The 18087-nt window shown below is 39.6% G+C and overlaps 1 long non-coding RNA gene across 2 annotated transcripts in view; it reads left to right on the forward strand.

The window, feature by feature from the left end:
* The first annotated feature begins 887 nt into the window (after positions 1 to 887).
* LOC122746256 overlaps positions 888 to 18087 on the forward strand; it is a 111186-nt gene continuing 93986 nt past the window's right edge. For both annotated transcript variants that reach the window (XR_006355523.1, XR_006355524.1), the window contains exon 1: positions 888 to 1058. This is a non-coding gene — a long non-coding RNA (uncharacterized LOC122746256). The remainder of the gene's footprint in view (positions 1059 to 18087) is intronic.

The following is an 18087-nucleotide window of genomic DNA, read 5'->3' on the forward strand; positions in this document are numbered from 1 at the left end:
TTTTTTGCAACCCCCACATTCACTTACTCAACCCCATATGCAGTCACTACCCAGTTTAAAAAGCTCTGCATGAAACCACACTGACTCCCAGCAGCTAACCCTTTCAAACTGGAAGAGGGGGCTTCAGATGTTTTAGGAACCAGGGTTTGGATGTTAAGTCGAGAACATTATCTACACCTGGTCCAAACAAGTCAATTTAGGAATCTAGGTCAAAGGTCAGGCAGACCAACCCTGACAAAGTTCTAGCCCCAAATGAAAGAACCAGTTTAAAATACTTCCATTGTGTGGTATATAGCAGCCCAAAGCTATAGTGCAACCAACCAGGTAGGAAGCTGGCAGAGAGAGGGACATTTTAAGAAGCAACAGTCTTCAGGGTCAAAGTTAACTTCATCTTGTAAATGTCCCCCGTGATTTCTTCTTATCCTTGGGAGCTGATTATGAAATCAGTGCTTTATCCTGTCATGTATAAAGAAAGTTAAATTGAAAGCACCAGAGAGAATTACCCCAAGCAGCAAGAGACACTTGCAAAAGCCTGCTGGGAGGCACGTGTCTTCTGCACCTGCAGAATAAACGTGGTTCTTCTTTTTTGGCTCCATGAGGCTGTTCTTTAATAAAGGGGGAGGGGGATGAGTGATCTAGGGAAGGAGGAAGGGATCCTGGCAATACAATTCAGCGCTGGATGTCTCCCAGAGCACACTGTCCTTTGTCAAGGGCTGGGTCAGAGGGGAGAGGGTTTCTCTGCCATCCACTCTTCCTGGCAGTGCAAATAACAAGCTGTAATTACAGTTTTACTACTGGCCAGTCCAGTCTACTGTTCCAAAGGTCTGGATATCATCAAAGGGCTTGGGGAGAGAGCATTCTGAACTACTCCCAGAGGCTGCCTTTGTAGTCCACCTATAGTAACATAAATGTTCTTGCTTCTGCCCAAACAGTTCCAACTATCATGTGGTACATAAACACCATCGAGAAGGATGGCAGTCAATAAAACCTCCAGGTTATTACCAAGGACCTTGGCATCAATTCCATAAGGAAGGGAGCAGGGCTGACATCTGTTGAAGGTAATTTTACTAGAATCTTTCCAAAAGGACACAGGAGTAGCTCAGTTGCAGAAGCAAATAATCTTAGCTTTGCTACTTACTAGTAATGGGTGCCTGGGAGAGCGCTGACCATTTCCGGTCTCAGTTCATCAGTTGTAAACTGGGGATAATAACACCTATACTGCCTATTTCCCAGGGAAATTGTGGTGGAAGTGGCTATTATTTCTTTGATTAAAGGGTTTGGAGAAATAAGAGGCTCTACCCTTCTCCCTCATCTTTATATATGAGCAAACTGAGGTTCAGGGAGGGAAATGACTTGACCAAGGTCATGTTGTTGTGGGTTTTTTTTGATGTTATAGTGTATTGAAGGGTATAAGAAAAATAGAAACAACAATGAGGGGTTTAACCTTTTCCCTCTAGTTGGGGAAAATAAGTATTTCTCTTTTTTTAATTTAGAATTTTATTTTCTCCCGAGTACATGTAAAACAATTTTAACATCCATTTTAAAATCTTTGTGTTCCAAATTCTCTTCCTCCCCCCTTAAGAATGCAAGAAATTCAATATAAGTTATACATGTGTAGTCATGTAAAACCTTTCCACATTAGTTAGGTTGTGAAAGAAAAGAGACAAAAAAACTTAAGAAAAAGAAACGAAAAGAAAATGCTTCAATCTGTATTCAGACACCATCAGTTCTTTCTTTGGACATGGATTGCATTTTTCACAAATTCTTTGGAGTTGACTTGGATCATTGCATTGCAGAGGATAGCCAAGCCATTCACAGCTGATCATCTTGCAATGTTGCTGTTACTTTGTATACAGGACGTCTCACTTTGCATCAGCTCATGTAAGTCCAGGTTTTTCTGAGAGCATCCTGCTCTTTGTTTCTTCTAACACAAATAGCATTCCATCATCATCTCATCCCACAATTTGTTCAGCCATTCCCCAACTGATAGGCATCTCCTAAAAATAAGTATTTTGGAGAATTGAACATACAAATCTATCCATAGGATCAGAGAATTGCAGAATCGTTGTATGAAGGGACCATTTCTTTTTTTGTTTGGATCTGTGGTTTTCCTAGTATAGGGAGCAAACCCCCCCCCCAAACCCCAAGAAATTCTCTCTATGGTTGAATAAAGGTGACTGCTCTGCAATTTAGTCTTAGGAATTATGGGGACAGAGAGAGGGGAGGGAAGGTAATGAGCATTAAGAGTTTACTATATGGGGGCCAGCTAGGTGGCACAGGGAATAAAGCACTGGCCCTGGATTCAGGAGGACATGAGTTCAAATCCAGCTTCACACACTTGACCCTTACTAGCTGTATGACCCTGGGCAAGTCACTTAACCCTCATTTTAAGTACTTTACAAATATCTCATTCTATCCTCACACCAATTCCTGGTGCTAGGGAGGGGTTATTATTATTCCCATTTTACAGTTAAGGAAAGAAAGGTTAAGTGACTTGCCCAAGGTCACACAGCTAGTAAAGTTATCTTTGGTCAGACTTGAACTAAGGTCTTCTTGATTCCACCTGACTGTGCCACCTAGCTGCCTATGACTTGTCCAGGGTCATGCAGCACCTGTGAGACTGCTGTATCTATTTTGCAATGCTGCCTTTAGAGGGGTCAATGTTTTGTAAAATGGAAGGTAGCCAACTTCAAGATTTATAAACTGGTCATATGATTGGCTGACAAATTGGAGAGTTTCTCCTGTAGACTTATTACAGAATAAAATGTGAGTATCCTACACCCAAGCAACTAAGAACTGACTGATGTGATGATGAATCAGTTTAATGAAAATTTGTGTTCTTTATCAGGCTAACATATTGTATTTGCCCACTGACTAACAGTTAGGGTTTCTGAATGTGTGATTGGGATGGAGAGTTTGTTTTCACACTAGTAATAAACATGTAAATTCGAGAATTGATTTATGATCTCATCTATTATTTAGGAGTTCCCTCCAAAGATATAAATTGCAACCTATCCACACCTGTTGATCTTGGGTGACTCCTTTCTATATCCTACCCTAAATTTGTCCCTAGAAGGGTTCACCCAACATGTTGGAGGTCATCTTTACTTTTTCTTGACATTGGGAAGATAGAGGGGGAACAGACTCCGCACAGAATATCTCTTGCTTTCACCATGTGATTGGCTGATTTTCTTTCATCAAACATTTCTCTGGTAACATGATTTTTTTTGGGGGGTGATTCAGTTTCATAGGTTCTTTATTTTTAAGTTGCAGCTGGGTAATCAATGTGGACATCCTCTCCAAGTCTAAAGATCTCAGCCTATCCTGCTCTGCCATTCTGTGAACCTTTGGTTCATGTCTTAGCATAAGTTTACCACAAGGGATCTTTCCTTGAGTCCTCTCCCTTCCTCTTCTCTCCCCACCCCTTCCCCTCTCCCTCTCTCTCTCCCTTTCCCTCCCTCTCTCCCCCTCTTTCCCTCTCCTTCTCTCTCCCTCTCTCTTTCTTCTACCTTTCTTTCTCTCTCCCCCTCTTTTTCTTCTACCTTTCTTTTTCTCCCTCCCTCCCCTCTCCCTCTCTCTCTCTTTCTCTCCCTCCTTCCTCCTCTCCCCATCCTTCCCTCTATCCCTCTCAATCTGTCTTTGTTTTCTTTCCCTCCCTTTTCACCTCCCTCCTCCTCATTCTCTCTTTGGTCACTCAATCTCACCCTGACTGGACGTGCAGCAGCCACTCCTGCTCATGGGTTCCATCCCACTGCTGATCATATGGAGGCTTTAACATGCTTTATTTTTCTGGCCTCCGTTGCTTTGTTCCTCTTTGTCCAGCCAGGTGATCCTCTGTTCCTGAGGACTCATCATCTTAGTGCTCTGCTTAGTTTGAACACCTGATTGGATTTAGGGCCTCAGTGTCTTCTAGTAGCAGAGATTACAGGCCTGTGTCATCATGCTTGGCCACATTCTTTTGTTTGTTTGTTTTTTGTGAAGGTTAAGTGACTTGACCAGGGTCACATAGCTAGTAAGTGTCAAGTGTCTGAGCCCATATTTGAACTCGGGTCCTCCTGAATCCAGTGCCGGTACTTTATCCACTGTGCCACTTAGCTGCCCCCTTCAGTCAGAATTTTGAAATGAAACTAGAAGGTGGAGATGAGGAGGAAGAGCATTCCAGGGACAGCTGGAGGAGGAAATGCTGGGAGAGGAGAAATGGAGTGTCTTATTCACAGAAAAGCAAAGAGGTCAGTGTTGTTGCTTCAAAGAGTATGTGGTAGGGAATGTGGCATAAGAAGACTGGAGATCAGTTATGAAGGGCTTTGGATGCCAGAGGATTTTTTAGTTGGTCCTAGAGGTGATAGGGAGTCACTGGAGTTTACTGAGTGGGGGAAGAGAGGTGATGTGATTAGACCTGAATGTTAGGATGACCACTTTGGTGGTTGAATGGAGGATGGATTGCCCTGGGGAAAGACCTAAGGCCGACAGACCCACCCATAGATTGTTGAAATAGTCCAAGCATAAGGTAATGAAGGTCCCTTCCAGGTAAGATACTATTCAAGCACCACCTTCCATGTGAAGAGGTTCCTGAATGCCCCCAACAACTGCTACCATTCCTAGAAAACTATCTTTTATTTATCTACTTCGAATTTGTTCTCTTTAAATTGATTCTGAGTATGCTTGCATATGTATTTGCCATCTTGCTCCTAAGAATGTAAATTCCTCATAAGGAGGTATTGGCTCATTCATTGGATTTGTATCTCCATTGGTTGGCATGTAGAAAGTACTTAAATATTATAAAATCATAGTTTTAGAATCTTTCATTTCATCCAACCCCCTTGTTTTAAAGAAGAAGAAACTAAGGCTGAGAGAGATGAAGTAATTTGTTCAGGGTCACATGGCAGTAAATGGCAAAGCTAGTATTCAAACCCAGGTTCTTAGGTTTATACACTTCTTTGATGAATCCTTTATGCATTTTTCTTCATTGTATTTCCTTGTTTTTAGTGTGTGGCTCACACCTACCATATACCTCTCCTGCCCTATCAAATGAAAAAAAATAATTGTAAAGCACTTAGCACAGTGTTTGGCTCGTAGTAGGTGCTTAATGAATGTTTGTTCTCTCCCCCTCTCTTTGGATTATCCCCATGAAACAAAATAGATGTAAAGACTTGAAAAAATGATCTTTAAAAAACAAGACATAAAAGGGAAAGTATGTACCTTGAGAAAAAAACTGCTTTAGTTGTTTAATTGCAGTAAGTCAATTAAGGGAAAAAAAGCAGATGGCAGTCACTTACAGGGAAATAATCCAAATTGTTGTGAGATAAAGATGATCCAGCCAAGACGGCTGGAATCTTTAGAAAGCAAGAGATGCTGAAACTAATGAGGATGGCATCCAGGGAGAGGTACGAATGTAACACTTGTTTCTTTAGGGCTCCAGGGACTAGCTAGACACAGGAGGAGGCATTGAGCTTTAATGGGAAAAACCACACAAAAGAGGAAGAGACCCAGAATTTCTCTCTCAATCAGCACAGACAGTCTATTCCCTATATTGTAGTATTGTAGACCTGGAAAGGACCTTTGATACCAGCCAGTCCAGGCCCTTTGTGTTGTAAATAAGAAAAGGGAAGTCAAGGAAGATTAAGTGACTTGCCTCTGAGCCTCATGACTAGTTACTGGTAGAGGTGGGTCTTTCTCATTGCCTTGAATGTCATGACTCTGACATATAAAAGAAACAGAAAAGCTAGTTCCTTCTGTGGGTCAATTGGTGGGGTCATAGAAAGAACCCCAGACCCCAGATATATTTAACACTTATGACACAGTGCCTCAAATAGCATTGTTAGAAAGTCATCCTTTGGGTTTAGTGAAAATAAGAACCAACATTTATAAAGCACCTTAAAATCTGCAAAGCATTTTGTTAACGTGCTAGAGTTCCACAAGTAGCCTTTTACTTGCATTTCTAAAATGGGGAAACTGGGGCTCAGAAATGTGAGGTGACATGCTCTGGTCAAGCAACCAAACAAGTATGTGTAATAGGCATGTTACAAACCTCCCAAATGTAATGCTTCTTCTTTTTTTTTTTTTTAGGGAGCTTTATCTTCTATTGGGGAAATCAAAAGCTATCTATCTAAATAGACAAATGACAAATCAATACAAAAGAAATATAATATAAAGTTGGAGGCAATCTTGAAAGACAATGTAGAAGGGAGGGAGGGCTTGAGGCCTATAATCAAGGGAATAAATGCATTCCTTGAGGCAGAAGTGAGGAGAGAGTGCAATCTAAGCATGGAGGATGGGTAGTGCAAAGGCAAAGAGTTGGGAGACAGAGTCAGACATGGGGGGAAAATGGAAGGCCACTTTGACTCCACTTTCAAGTACTAGAGGGGGAATAAAGTGTAATGAGTCTAAAAAGATAGTTCGGGTTTAAATTGTATGCAGTTATCAGGCGTCAGAGACAAAATTCGAAGATATGTCTTTCTAGCTAAAATCAAGCACTTTTGCCACAAAACTAAGATTTAATAGCTCACATTTAAAAAAAATGTTTTCATGTTGACCAAGCTTTTAGCCATTGCTCTTTCTAGGATTCTTTCTTAAGAGGCATTTTAAGAAATGTCTTAAAAAAAATTTTTTTTTAAATAAATGTCTCTTAACAAGTTAAAGTGAGGAGGGTGAGGAAACAAGCATTTATATAGCATCTATTACATGTCAGGAACTGTGCTAAGTGCTTTACAAACATCTCATTTGATTAATAAAGTGATAAATAATTTAGTGATCAAATTTATCAAATCATTTTCTTCCTAACAAGGCTGTAAGAAAGGATACCTGGCTTGCATCTATCTATATGTGCATATGTGTACATATGTGTGAATATACATGTGTATATACACATACATGCTTATAAGAATTGTTATTTCATCAGCAAAGGGAGTTCCTAGTGAATAACTTTTGCCAATGCAGATCAGCACCTTCTCTACAGTTAATAATCTTAGATAATTCTTATTTGTACTTTCTTTACTATGTATCAGTTCACTCAAGTCTTTCCATGTTTCTCTGAATTTCTCATATTGACTATTTCTTTGAGATCAGTAATATTCAATTGAATTGAATATTGAACAACTGACTTGGAGTGTCCTGATCATTTTTTTTACTTTCTCTTATTATTTTTTTTTAGGCTTTTAAGCATTTATTAAAGTATATTAGGGGTTAGCAAAGAGAGAGAAAGCCACCTTCACCTAGCTATCCATGCTTCCAAAGAGAACACGTAAAGTTCTGAAAGTTAGGAGATCTGTCTACTCTGCCTGCCCCTGCCGCCACAGCCAGTTCCTGAGCAAAAAGCTACTCTTTTATTTTAATAATTTCAGGGCCAAATTAGTACAATTTGTGATTTTGGGAAACCTCACTATGGAAACTTTCACCTTTTTTCCATGTATAGTCTGTTCCTCCTTTATTGAACAGTAGCAAGCATACTGTTGAGTTTTAAATCTCTTGTTCAACAAGTTCTTTGTGGCCTATATCAACATGTCAAAGGGAAGTGACATGATAGACTTGGCTTTCCTTTTTAGAAGGCAATCAGGACTACATTTTGAAAGGATCTGTCATGTCCTGAGTTTAAGCAAAATAATCTCTAGGAAAAGGCCTTTGGACCCAAACCAATGTGTGTCAAAGGTTGTGTCTAGAAGAAGAGAGTCCATTAGCTTCAATGGGAATTGTAAGTAAAGGAAGATGCTGGCTAAGATGATCACCCACCATAGAGAACATACCAGCTCAAAGATTTCTAAGGGATCTTGCAATTATTCCAGATACCTAAAATTAGATGGATATATATGTATTTTTTAAAAAATTATAAAATTAGATTTGATTATTAACAGAAAGTTGAAAGAATTTTCTTGGATGCTAATACATTTGGTTCTATTCCTTAAGATAACTATTAGGTTTCAAAGAGAAAATCCTAGGTCAAAGTTAGGCTCTAAGAAATTAGTCAACCCATACCTACTGTATTCAAGAGAGGTAACCAGGGTATGATGGTTAAGATAGGATGTAAAATTATTAAGAACTTGTTTCAAATCCTGCTTTGGATTCCGTCTGTCTCACCACAGACAAGCGATTTAACCTTTCTTAGGCAACTTTAAAACTATAAATTACAGACAATTTGCTACATACATAGGTGGAGAGAGGTCACACTCTGGTTTCTGTAATACCAAAACAATTACAGGTCTTTGACTATTGAGTATATTCAAGTTATTTAGTCAGCAAACATTTATGAAATACTTGTTTTGTAAGGATGGGCTTGGAATTAGGAAGACTCATCTTCACGAGTTCAAATCTGGTCTCAGACACTATCTGTGTGACTCTAGGTGAGTCACTTAACCTTGTATGCCTCAGTTTCCTCATCTGTAAAATAAGTTGGAGAAGGAAATGGCAAATCACTCTGGTATCTCTGCCAAGAAAACCCCAAATGTGATATGAAGAGTTGGACATAACTGAAATGACTTAACAACAACAATAAAAATGTAAGGCACCATGTTAAACACTAGGGACACAAAGAAATCCCTGCCCTCAAAGAGCTTACAGTCTAATGGGGGAGGCAACCTCTAAATAACTAAATGCATATAAGATATATACAGAGTAGATGGAAGCTAATCTCCTAGGGGAAGGGACCAGGAGCTGAGGGGGCCAGTGAGATTTAAGCTTTGAAGGAAGTCAAGGAAACTCAGGATGGAAGGGGAGGAGGTAGAGCATTCTAGCCATATTGGTTTTAGCCAGTGATGGTCCTCTTTGAGAACAAAGGTTGAACAACAAAATACAGTCAGTGAACAGGCAAGGAGATACTCTATGATCCACTCATTGCTATTACTAATAGATTATGTGTAGGTGAGTCTAGTCTAAGAATATTGGAAAGGGAGGAAGGGTTCACGTTATAAAGAACTTTAAATACCAAAGAAACTACTTTATATCAGATCCCGGAGGTCATTGGAAGCCACTGGAGCTTACTGAATAGGTCACAGAGGTAGTTGTAGGGTAAAAGCTTTATGGAGAAGGTAGATAGCAGGGTTTGGGGCAAACTTGGATATTCCAGATTCCCACTTTTCTTTCTTTCTCCTCTCCCCCCCAGATTCCAGAATATCAGTTACCCAAAGGATTTAGGAAACATGGTACCCATTTAGATCCCAGCAGAGTAGATCCTCTTCCTCGGGAGTTCTTATCCTTCTTGGGGGGTCATAGACTCCCTAGGAGTCTGATGAAGCCTATGTATGGATCTTTTCTTAGAATAACACTTAATAAATTTTAGATGCATTTTGATTTTAAATTAATTAAATACATTTTAATTAATTTTAAATGCATGAAATAAAATACAAAGAATTATCATGGAAACTAAACAAATGGAAATATAGTTATTAAAATATTAAAAACTAAATAAGTTTACAGATCCCAAGTTAAGAATGCCCGATCTATCCCTAGCATATATCTATATCTCCAAAGTAAGACTCATCCTATTTCTAGGATGTGTGACCTGGTAGAAAGAGCACTAAAATCAAAAGATAGAAATTCACACTCCAGTTCTGACCCCTACCTCCTGTGGGATTTCAGGGTGTGATTGAGGTATTTATAGAGGTCATTTTGTTAATCCTTGAGTGTAGCATAAATTGCTTCTATAATGTCTATTTTAAGTGATGGTATTTGAACTTGAACATCTCCAGTGATGAGGAACTCATTTACCAAAGCAACTTATCCTATTTCTTGACAGCCTTAGTTGTTAAAACCTTCACCTTTATATTAAGACAAGACTTGTCTCTCTCATCACTTCATTTCTCTGAGCCTCAGTTCTCTTGTCTGCAAAATGGGAGGGACAGACTAGGACTGGATGACTTCTAATGTCTCTTCCTATTCAAATTCTGTGATGCTAAGATGACATTACTATTTCAAATGACTACCATGCTTCTCTCTCCACCAGCAACCCCCACCCATACCATCTCAACTGTCGCGCTGGGGATCATTTAAAGTGGGGAATAGATCATTTCCCTCACCAAACTAGAGGTCCTTGGGAGGTTCTGAGCCATTTCATTAAAAGCCAACTAGTCCTTGTTGGCACAAGGATTCTTTTAGAAGGGAGCTTGGCTGGTGCTTCTGAACTCAAACCAGCATCTGACTTAACATGGTCTTGAATTCTTTTGTCTTTATAGGGCCTGTTGACGTGATGTCTACATACCCCACTTTGCCTTTAGTAACTGTTCTGGGGGAGGCTAGGTGGCGCAGTGGATAGAGCACCGGCCCTGGAGTCAGGAGGACCTGAGTTCAAATCCAGCCTCAGACACTTAACACTTACTAGCTGTGTGACCCTGGGCAAGTCACTTAACCCCAATTGCCTCACTAAAAAAAAAAACAAAAAAAAACCCAACCAAAAATAGTAACTGTTCTGCCCTGTGGATTTCTCTGTTTCTGCCTGGTTTGGCCTCTTCTGTGAAGGAAGGAGTGTTTGTCCCTTTCCTATCTTTGCTCCATCATGGCTTCTATCACCTCATCTCCATTCAGATCTCCACATAATGACCTCTTCCCCAACCCCCAGACTTGTCTGACCAAGCTCTTGCCCAGCCCCCCTTCTAAGCAGTGAGCTTGCCTCTACATCGAATGTCCAATCTTATTTCTAAATATCTATTGAAAACAACTGTTGACTGGAATTTGCCTACTCTCCCTGACAGAAAGAGTCCCCAAGCCAAAGCCAAATTAACTGAGTTGGTTTTTAAAGGGTCTCCAAAATGGGGAGTGAGGAAGAATAGGACTTTGAGGGAGAGGAATAATAAATAGCTTTGGGAAAGTTTTGACTTTAGGCAATATTTTTTTTAAAAACTCCAAACCAACCCAATTCTGATATGATTTTGTATTGTTTTAATAAGATGTTAGGATATAGAACATGGGTGTTGTGCTCTGTCTGAAGTCCTGTGTTTGGCTCAAGGTGATGCATTTTAGTATCAACATGGCCAAGATGAGTCTTAGAACATGAATGGAAATCAGGATAATAAAAGAGATACAAACCATGCTATATTCAGATAAGAGAGAGAAGGATGTTTTGAGAAGGCTTGGAGATGGGGCAGGAAAAGACATAACTCTAATTTTTAAATCATCGTCACCAGTATGAACAATTGTATGAGCTGGGATTTCCACTTACGTCTTCCTGACTCCAGGCTCAGTACCCTAACCATTGCCCCACCTCATGGCCTCTGGAAGAGTTGTTGATTTCCATCAGTGGAGTAAGTTGAAAATTCTCTCTCTGATGAAATTATAACTCTAGACCAAAATATATATATATATATATCAGAATTTATAAATATAGGGTTTTTTTGTTTGGGGTTTCTTTCTTTCTTTCTTTCTTTCTTTTTTTTTTTTTGGTGAGGCAATTGGGGTTAAGTGACTTGCCTGGAGTCACACAGCTAGTAAGTGTTAAGTGTCTGAGGCCGGATTTGAACTCAGGTCCTCCTGAATCCAGGGCTGGTGCTTTATCCACTGGGCCACCTATCTGCCACTATAAATATAGTTATAAGAAAAGTACACCCCCCCCGGAAATTTCCCAATATTCTCAGTGATTTCAAAACTTTATTTTTTGAAAGTAAAGGCACTAGAAGGTAAACTCTTTGAGGTCAAGAACTAATTTTCATTTCATCTTTTAATTCTCAGCATCTAGTACAGTGCCTTTCTCATAGTAGGCATTTAATAAACACTTGTTAGATGGCATCTGACTCTTTAGAAACAGGCCAAAGAAGTTTGAAACCAAATCTGATAAAGATGGTAGATGAGTGAGCTTGGTCATGCTACTTTGAACCTCACATGAAGTGTCATTACAAAACAATGAGGCCAGTTTATGATCATAGTTTTATCACTGGAAAGGGCCTTAGAGGTCATTAAATCCAACCACTTCCTTTTTTCGAGAAGAAACAAGGCCTCTATGGGTAAAGTGACTTGTCTAAGGTCATATAGGTTAAAAGTGGCAGAGACAGAATTCGAATCTCAGTCTTCTGGTGTCAGAGACCATGTTCTCTGTATTGTACCACACCATATCTCACTTAATTGATTTCATGGTCTATAAATTGGTTCTGAAGCCATTTCTATAAAGGGTATTCCATATTTCAAAAACATTTTTATTGATGCCTTTCATTTTTGGACTGCTATTTGTTTTGCTGCACCTCACTTATCCAATGTATGTGTGTGTATCTATATCTATATTTATGTCTATATCCATCCATCCATCCATCCAATAATCCATCATCTATCATCTATCTATCACCTATCTCTCTATCCTCTGTCACTTTTACTCTCCCAGCCTTCACCTCCCTGTGTTGTGAGGACAAAAACAAGTGGGCAAAACCAATGGCTATAAGGACGGAGCCTGGCAGCACCCCTCCCTAGAACCTAACTGGTGGCTTTTCATCTGTCCTCTGAAACCAGGATTGGGAAAGGCACTGGACCTCATTTCAAATGACTTTTAATGTTGTTTTCTTTGAATTTATCATAGTCATTGTGGATATCATTTTCTTAGTTCTGATCCAAACAGGTTTTGAGCAATGGCATCCTTTTGGGGAAAGGTGCATAGTCTCCCATGGTTCCTATTTAGAAGGACAACCTCATGAGATCAGAGATGTAGAACTGGAAGAAATCTTAGAGATCAGCTAGTCCAACCCTCTTACACAGGAGAAAACTGAGGCACAGAGAGGTCAAATGAAATTGCCACTTACTTCACTTGTCCTGTGATTTCATCCATGTAAAAAATTCTTTGTGGGGGCCTTCCTACACCAATACAGATTAGCTCCTTCTCTGCAACTGATAGCTTTAGAGAGTTGATTGGGATACCAAGAGATTAAGTGACTTGCCTAGGGTCCCACATATGATGTGTGTCAGGGACTCACCTTGAACCCAGATTTTTCTGACTGTAAGACCCGCTTTCTATCCACTATATTATGTTACATCTTTTTAATTCTTTTTAGAGTTGAAAAATGAGTCTCATTTATTTATAGTGATACCTTAGAATCAATACCAAAGCTAGAAATGTGGGTTTCTAATTCCACTTTGTCAAGAAAATCTTTGTCTGATGGTATTTCCATTGATTGGAATTCATCTCATTGCATTAGGTTGAGCAGAACTCTGAGAAATATCATCTGTGGTTCAGGAGAGAGGTAGGGCCATAAGCTGTGACTCAGTCTTCTCAAATCTTTTCTTAAGCTGAATGGCCTTAGAATCAGTTTTGTTAATCTTCATTTAATTATTAGATCAGTTTTGTTTGTGTGGTCTCAACAGAGTCATAATTCAGGCAGGGAAAATGGGGCTGTGCCCCAGGTGCTGACAAGGTGGGGCACCCTGTTGCTTCATACCTTGTCATCCCCTCACCCCCATGCTGTAAAGCTTGGGGGTGGGGTGGGGAGAAGAGAGGGACCTACTGCCCTTTCTTCTAGTAAATTGCACCTGAAGTGGGACCACCACCTGCATTATCTCAGCTTTCCTCACTTCTCTCCCCCATACTAGTTGTGGTTTAGTGGGAAAAACCATGGGCCAGCAGCAGGTAACCTTGTTGAAAATCCTGCCTCTGATGCTTACTACCTTTGTGATCTTGGGCAAATCACTTAACTAACCTGGGCCTGAGTTTTCTCTTTTATAAACTGTCAGGCTTGGACTCTATGGCTATGAGAGGTCCCTTCTATCTCTAAGCCTTTGATCTCATGTAATTGATTTGGGGGGGGGCAATGAGGGTTAAGTGACTTGCCCAGGGTCACACAGCTAGTAAGGATCAAGTGTCTGAGGCTGGATTTGAACTAAGGTCCTCCTAAATCCAGGGCCAGTGCTTTATCTACTGTGCCACCTAGTTGTCCCTTCATGTAATTGATTTTTTAAAAAATTAATAAAGTATTTTATTTTTTTCTGTTACATGTAAAGATAGTTCTCAACTTTTGTTTATACAAGCTTTACAATTTCAGATTTTTCTCCCTCCTTCCCCCATCCCCTAGACAGCAGGTAATCTGATATAGGATATCTATATCTATATATCTATATCTATATATAAATATATATATACACACACATAATAACATTAATCCTATTTCTGCATTAGTCATGTTATAAGAGAAAAAATCGGAGCAATGATGAAAAACCTCAAAATAGAAAAAAAACAACAGCATCAAAAACAAAAGAAAGAGTATGGTTCATTCAGCATCTATACTCCGCAGTTCTTTTTTTTTTTTCCTTGGATTTGGAGATCCTCTTCTATCATGAGTTCCCTGGAACTCTTCTGTGCCATTGTATTGGTGAGAAGAATATAGTCTATCACAGTAGATCAACACTCAATGTTGATGATACTGTGTACAATGTTCTTCTGGTTCTGCTCATCTCACTCATCATCAGCTCACACAAGACCCTCCAGGTTTCTCTGAACTCCTCCTGCTCATCATTTCTTACAGCACAATAGTATTCCATTGTATTCATATACCACACATGTAATTGATTTTTAAAATTACTCATTCAGGAATTTTGATTTACCTGTAAAATGGGGATGATGATAGTGAGAATAATTTTTGTACTCGCCACCTCACAGGCTTGTTGTGAATAAAGTACTTTATAAAACTTAAGCTACTATATAAATGTGGCCTATAGATTCTTGAGTTGGTTTAATATGAGGGACTTGCAAATCCTGTTCTAATTCCCAGGCCAGTGCTCTTTCCATGATGGTGTCTCACTTTTCCTAAAGGGACACCGTGTCACTTTTTGAGGTCATCAGAGGCTTCCCTTGTTAACATTTTCCACAAAAGTGAGAAAGGCAGCTGTCAAAAAAAGACCATAGTATTTAGGATCCTGTCTTTCTGGGGACTGGCAGGAGATTAGAAGTGGATGAAATGATTGTGGCTAACCTTTTTTTAAGCACTAAGGAGGAGATTCTTGAGCTTTGAAAGTCAAGTATCATCTTGGTGTAAGGAACTGACAATAGCTTATTTAGAGGTTAGAGGGAATGGGATGTGGCAGTATCAAGTAGGACTGATTTTCTCTAGTTTTGAAAAGTACTAGGGATCATTAGGAAGATTTCAGCATACAAGGTAATGTTGCTGGGGTGGCTGTTGAATTGTTAGGTTGGTACTTCTGGGAACACCCAGGAAACTACTGCCATCTTGAACTACTATACTATGTAATTTACAACTAAATTACCTGTTCTGCTAGAGTCAAAAAATGTTCAAGCTAAAAGGAACCTTGGAAGACATATGGTCTGACACCTTCATTGTATAGATAGAAAACTAAAACTTGGTGAAGGGGTATGATTTGTCTAGTGTTATTCACCAAGTTAGCCTTGGTTTTTTTTTTTTTTGTTGTTGTTATCCTTTCTCATATCTTAGATCAGTGGTGTCAGATTCAAATAAATAAGAGCCACTAAACTATACATAAGGATCCATGTGGGCTGCATATCAATTTAGGAAACCACATATTAACATTATTTATGTCTTGTTCTAATTTTATTTATTTAAAAATATTTTCCAATTACATTTTCATCTGCTTGGACAGCACCTTAGAGATTCATAGTCTACATGTCTGATACCTCTGTCTTAGATCATCTTGGTTCCCCCAAATATATGCATAGGTTTCTAGAACTGGGACCTTGGAGATCATCTACTCTAAACCTCTCATAAAGAAGGTGAACCCATGAGAGGGAAGGTCGACAACAGTTTTGCTTGAGAGAGGTAGTAGAGCTGAAAGTGTATTGGCTAGTGAGAGAACAATAAATAAAAGCAATGCTGAGGTTTTACCTCAAACTCACCATATTGTCAATGATGACAAAAATATGAAAAGATAAATGTTGGATGGTGGTGAGTAGAAGGACACAAATGGACTTTTGGTGGAACTGTGGTTTGGCCCAAGATTTCTGGAAAATAATTTATAACTACACTAGAAAAGTCACTAAGGTATACCTACTTTACCCAACTATACCACTACTGGATATGTACTCCAGGAGTCAAAAATGGGATTAGGGATTATATATAATCTGTACATACACACAATCATTTACAATAATAATTCTTGTGGTTAGAAAAACTGGAGGATGGCCACCAAATCTAGAGTGGTTGAAAGAATTGTGATGTAAAAATATGACAGTATGTTATTACATTCTAACAACCAATGAATAAGAAGAATTCAGAGAAGTTTGGGAAGACTTGTATGAACTATTATAGGGAGAAACAAAGAAAACCAAGAAAATAATTTATGCAATGATTAAGATACTCTCAAGTAAAACAACATGGAAAAACATCAGGATTTAGATTAATGCTTGGACCAATTGACTTCAGAAAACAGTGAGGCATGTTTCCCCCTTTCAGTAGGTAACCTCTAAGTAGGGAATGAAGACTATATTGGCTTTTGTTGTTTTACCACATTTCTTTCTTAGTAGGAAGGATTAAATAGAACGGGGAGTTGGTCATTGGGAATGGATATTTTGGAAAATATAAAAATTCCATCCATTGGTCTTAGGCTTAGAGAACCTGAGTGAGTCCTGATACTTACTAGCTGGTGATCCTTGGAAAGTCTCTTAATGTTCTTGGACCTCAGTTTCCTTTATTTGTAAAATGACAGTATCTGTCTTATAGGGTTGCTTGTGGGGGAAAAAAGTACTTTGTAAATAAAATCTCCAAGCATTATAGAAACAGGATTTTTTCTACTTAGGGGAAGGAAGGGACTTTGTCTTACACTTTGTCTCCACAAAACCCGCACAGTGCTGAGCTCAAGGGAGGAGTTTAGGAAAACATGCTGATTGCCTGATATGTTAGCTATCTCAAGTTGCTTGTCAGTTACTGAGCCCTTTAGAGAAAGATGCTGAGGACAGAAGAAAGACAGTTGTGGAATCACTTGCACGGGACCTGAGACAAATTGACAAGAAGCAAATGATTTTGCTGCCTGACTTTTCTACCTCTCTATGGCTCCCGCAGCCTTGCAAGCTACTTAACTGTGGTCTCAGTTTTTATTTGTAAATGGTGTCAGATATGTAATTTTAGAGTTGATCTGTGAACTGGTGTTTAAGGAAGGAAAATGAGGCTGAAGTATTTACCATGACACAAAGGAACAGGAGAAAAACACGAACAAGCTGGCATTTTGTAGCTCATTATTGCCCTCCTTTAATAAAGTAATAGATGCTTCAGAATGGCTTTGAAGCCATTGCCAGCTTCTTCACGGGGCTGTGAAATTGGATACTTGTGCTTGTAAGCAGTCTGTGAAAGTACAAACTGGAATGCTTGTGAATTCATTCAGAGACTTCCAAACTCCATTCTGGCCTGGGAATGGGAATAATGAGGCTAAGGGGTGTGTGTGTGTGGGGGGGGATGGATCCAGTAAAAGAGTGGTGGCTGGTTGTCAATTTTGGCCGCCTTTCAGTGAGACGGCCTTGCACTTTGCAGAGATAAACAGTGGTTTCCCGAAAGGATAGAAGGGGATTTTAAGGAGGAAGCTTAGTCTTCCCAACAATGTTTTCTTATTTAAGAAGCCTATGGCAGACTCGGGCTAAACCCACATTTAATAACAGATGTATCGTTACGGCAGGTGTCATGGTGCAAGCTGGGTTGGCAGAGTAGAGGCAGGGCATAGCAAGTCTTTACCTCCTTTGAGTGGGACCACTGCTGAGAAAACTCGGCATAGTTAAAGTCAAAACTGTTTTCTTTTGGTCTGGCTAATCCTGGCTTGGCTATTTCGCTGCTTGTGTGAGCTTGGACAAGTCTCTTCACCTCACTAGTCCTCTGCTGCCTCATTGGAAAAATGAAGGGATTGGATTTAATGACCTCTTTGGTCCCTTACATTTTGACATCTATGATGCCTTCCTTTAGCAGCTTTTCCTTGTGCCAAATGCATCTTGCGTTTTTTTCCCCAGGGCAATGAGGGTTAAGTGACTTGCCCAGGGTCACACTCAGACAAGTGTCTGAGGCCGGATTTGAATCCAGGTCCTCCTGAATCCGGGGCTGGTGCTTTATCCACCGCGCCACCTAGCTGCCCCTCAAATGCATCTTAAATAAAGTGACATTATGGCTTGTTTTCTTTATCCTGAAAATGTCAGCAAGAGTTTTACAAGTGTCATAAATTAGAGACAGTAAACCAGGGAAACCT

The sequence above is a fragment of the Dromiciops gliroides genome, chromosome 3, assembly GCF_019393635.1.
Source record: "Dromiciops gliroides isolate mDroGli1 chromosome 3, mDroGli1.pri, whole genome shotgun sequence".
NCBI lineage: Eukaryota > Metazoa > Chordata > Mammalia > Microbiotheria > Microbiotheriidae > Dromiciops > Dromiciops gliroides.